Source organism: Gavialis gangeticus, unplaced genomic scaffold, assembly GCF_001723915.1.
Source record: "Gavialis gangeticus isolate Ggan-Ray unplaced genomic scaffold, GavGan_comp1, whole genome shotgun sequence".
NCBI classification, from domain to species: Eukaryota; Metazoa; Chordata; order Crocodylia; family Gavialidae; genus Gavialis; species Gavialis gangeticus.
The window spans coordinates 20661291-20665626 of record NW_017729022.1 but is presented as its reverse complement, the minus strand read 5'-3'; the positions used below and the strand labels follow the sequence as shown (position 1 = coordinate 20665626).

Sequence of the window (4336 nt, the reverse complement as noted above, 5' to 3'; positions counted from 1 at the left end):
GGGGGGGGGGGGGGGAGAACGACACAACACGTGGCAAAAGGAGCAAGATTAAAGGAGCCAGTGTGCAGCGCACTTCCAGTACAGTTTAGGTAGATCCTTATTTATGAGGAATCAGAAGCCAGGGTCTCTTGCTAAAGTCTCAACTCTCTCCTATTCTCATTGTTGTAATCCAAAGGATGAAGCCCACTACAGACATTCTTTATATATGGAAGTGAAAGTCAAAACATTTTTAGCGAAGGAGCTATAAATGCACATGCAACAGTTACTTTCAGAAAAGGCCAGTATTATCATCCTTTATGTTTAATAAAGGTTACTGAATACAGAAGATGCTATTAATTCTGTCAGTCTATTTTAATACAGAAAGCCTGGAAGTCCTTACCAGGAATAACTCACTGCAATAACTGATAATAGACTGATGATCATGTTAATCCCAGGACTACTTTTTCATGTTTCTTCTAAATAATCTGCCCTCAGGAAAATAAATAGATTTTTTCATTAGGATGTTTTTAAAGGACAAAAGAAAGCAAACTACATAGATGAGTATGGGGGCAGCAGGGGGCAGGGGGAGAGGGGAGGAGCTAGTGCTTGCAACAATGTTTTGGAGACAACTATAGGGTGGGTGATCAGTGGCCAATGGTGTTTTGACTATTCTATTTGCCCTTCTCTCCTAAACATGAGTTTAATAAATTTTATTAAATTGCAACTGACAGATGTTGGCAGTACACTTGCCTGACCTGGGATGGCTGTGGGGAGGTAAAGACCCATGCTTTTGGCATGCTGGAAAGGAAAACACAAAATTGCTTTCACAGTTGCCACAGATAAAAAAAAAAAACCACTACCATTTATTGGGTCAAACCATAGGTGCATCTTGCCTAATAACAAGTCACATACATAGTGGTAGAGAGCAGATGCGGAAAGGCAGACTGAAAAACTGGATATGACCAGGGGGTTTTCCACTGTTCCTCTCTAACTTGCAGCCTCCAGCATTTAGAAGTCCAGGGTGTTGCAGTTCAGAGGCTATATCCCTAACTCCCACGTTTAATTGCCACAGATGCCCCTTTCCTCCAAGAATTTGTCGAATCCCTTTTTGGAATCTAGTTAAACTGTCAGCTTCCACATCTATCTGGTGGCAACGAGTTCCACACTTTACTTACATGCTGTGTAAAAAAAGCGTCCTTTTGTTAGTTTTAAACTTGCTACCTACTTGTTTTATTTATGACCCCTAGTTCATGTAGCGTAAAGAGAGAGTAAATAATAAACCACTACTGACTTTCTCTTCACCATTTAGTATTTTGTAAACCCTTATCGTATCCCACCTCAAGCATCCTTTTTTGCCAAACTGAATAGGCCTAGCCTTTTTAGTTTCTCCTCACACAGAAGCCCCTTCACACCACTAATCATCCTTATTACTCTTCTCAGTATTTTCGTTAGTTCTTTTATATCCTTTTTGAGTGGGGACTAGAACTGGGCACAGTATTCAATGTGTGTCAGATCCTTCTATAGTTCCTCACAGTCTGCCTTGGTCTTTACCACTTTGAATAATTTTGGCATTCACAAATTTGGCCACCTCACTACTCACCTGCTTTTCCAGATCTTTTATGAACATGTTAAGCAGCGCTAGTCTTGACACAGATCCCTGGGAGACCCTGCTGTTTACTTATTTCCATCCTGAAATCTGACCATTTATACTCACCATTAGAAATAGGTGTAAACATAGAAAACAAATTTATGAGTGTACCTTCCCTGTAGTCCTTTCTTAAGACCCTCTGATGGGGAATCTTGTCAAAAGCTTTCTGGAAGTCTAGAAATACTAGGTCAACTGGATCGCCCCGATCTACCTGCTTACTGACACCTTCAAAGAACTGTAATAGGTTGGTGAGGCATGATTTTCCTTTAACAAAACCATGTTGATTTCTCCCCAGCAAGTCATGCGTGTCTATGTGCTGAACAATTCTTTTTTTATTATTATTGTTTCTATCAGTTTTCCAGGAACAAAAGTTAGATTTACTGGCCTGTAGTTCTGTGTTCCCTCTAGAGCTTTTTTAAAAATATGAGTCACACTGGCAAGCCTCAAGTTCTCTGCTACCAAGGCTGTTTTTACTGATAGATTGCATACTATACTTTGGAGTCTTGTAATTTTTGATCTGAGCTCCTTTAGGACCCTAGGGTGAATGCTCTCAAATCCTGGTGATTTGCTACTGCTTAATTTATCAATTTCCTCTATGAGTTCATCTTCTGAGACTTCAAATTAGGTCAACTCCACTGACTTGTCCCTAGAGAATAGTGAATCTGGTGAGGGAACCTTTCTAACATCTTTCATAAGGAAGACAGATGCAAATAATGCATTTAGTTTCTTAGCAATGGACGACTCATTTTTTAGCACCCCTTTTACATCCTGATCATTTGAAGGCCTGACTCACTCCCCTGGCAGGTCTTTGAATTTTTTATTATTATTTGAAGGTAATAATAAAAAATTACCATCTTCTGTGTCTCTAGCAAGTTTCTCCTCCAAACTCTTTCATAGCCTGTCTTATTACATATTCAAAGGACCTGGGAAAATTATCTGGGGTTTGTTCTCCTGGTAGAAAGCCTTAGCAGGAGGTACCTAAACAGAGGTCTGATGTGCACTTGAATGATGAACCCTTGAAGAAGAGAGAGCTTCAGTACTGATGCTATACAGCCAGAGGGGCCCTGTGCACACATCTTAGCATGCTCTACAGACTCCCTCAAGTCTGCATGGAAATAAGACAGCAGCAGTGAATAGCATAGCCCTGACTGGCTGACAAACTGCTCAATCAGCCTGTCACCCAGCAGCGTAATTTGGCATTGTGAAGTGGGCGTGTTCTGTTCCCTGTTCGGCTTGGGCAGTAGAATCTGGCTCGAGCGACACACCGTCTTGGGGGAAGGGAAGGAAGGGCTGTCTAGCACACCCTGGGATGCTGGTGGATTGTGCTCTGGCTTCTCTCAAAAGAGTAAGCTGTACTGGCACTTGCTCTCCTAGGGGAAACTCTCCCAAGATTGATCTAACCCTGGCTGTTTCCATGTTATTTTTTTCTTGGAAAAGCCATTTTTGTTCTGGAAAAAAAATCCTGAACATCCATAAACTCATGGCTTCTCCTGGGAGAGCAGCAACTCTCCCAGGAGAAAATGAATGTCTATACTTGGCTAATATAACCAGTAACAGAAGGCTTGTGTTTTTATATCTTTGACAGAACTTAAGTCCTCGACATATTCTGCAGAATACATAGGACTTTGATTACAGGCAGCATTTGTTAATCAGCTTCCATAAAGCTTAGCCTCCTTGGGTCCTGGGCATGAAGAGCTTCAGCAAATACTGGATGAGGAAAGCACAAACACATGGAACACATGGTGTTGAGACCTCAACAACATCAACTTCGCAAGACCATGCAGAATCCTCCATAGATATAGAAATAACATTAAATCCCAAGTTTGCCCCCACGTGAGCTTAATGCTGGTCCTTGGTTCAAGGTATTCTGGGGTCGCCTCACATCAGGCAGAGTAGATCAGGATCACTGTTCAATATCACTTCTAGAATAGGTCCACTAGTATGGGCAATTATTGTAGCCACTGGGCCATTTTTCTTCTCTGATATAAAAATTTCTCCTAAAGGAAAAAATTCAGGTAGTGTGATGTAATGAGCTAAATGGCACACTACACTAAAGTTAAAAAGAAAAAAATCACCATGGCATATCACCGTGATGAAAACCAAATATGGCAAGAAGCGTCAAAATTACAATTTGAATAGAGAAAAAAACCCACCAATCCAATAAGTCAACAGTTTACTGATGTAGAAAGACAGCAAACAAAGGGAAGATGTGTTCTGAAATCAGGTAATAATGCAAGTCTGAACAAACTATAAGAGTAGTTATCCAGACAAAACCTCCATTAAACAAGTCAGAAAGGAAGCTTTCAGAATCCATTTATTTTTATTTCACTATGAAGCAGGATGGAAGATCCAATGAAAAATAAATGACTTAATACAATTTTTGTCCAATTTGGAAAGAATTCCTTTCCAGAAATGTTCTATTCTTCTCACTTTTACTGTTAGATTTTTATGTTTTAATTCAATATAAAAAATGTGCTTATCCTATTGGAATTAGGATGCTATTTTTAACCGTTCTCTTGCCTATTAATCTAAGAAATGGAAGCAATGCTTACTCACTTTTATAAACTGTTTTGAGATTGCAGCTACAAAAAGGTGGTGTAATGTTATGTATGTACTAATTAAAAAGCAAAAAGTTTAAAATTATACTATTCCAGCTACCTTTTAGCTTCATCTCCCAAATTTAAAATAGTGTTCCTATCAGTAGTGTTG

At 39.7% G+C, this 4336-nt stretch overlaps 1 protein-coding gene and 1 long non-coding RNA gene across 5 annotated transcripts in view; one reads left to right on the top strand and one right to left on the bottom strand.

Annotated features, from left to right (window-relative positions):
* Positions 1-4336, bottom strand: part of USP15 (ubiquitin specific peptidase 15) — a 135411-nt gene that overhangs the window by 31833 nt on the left and 99242 nt on the right. The window lies entirely within an intron of this gene.
* The window catches only part of LOC109295680, a 16891-nt gene continuing 14083 nt past the window's right edge, over positions 1529-4336 (top strand). The window contains exon 1 of the long non-coding RNA XR_002096814.1: positions 1529-1932. This is a non-coding gene — a long non-coding RNA (uncharacterized LOC109295680). The remainder of the gene's footprint in view (positions 1933-4336) is intronic.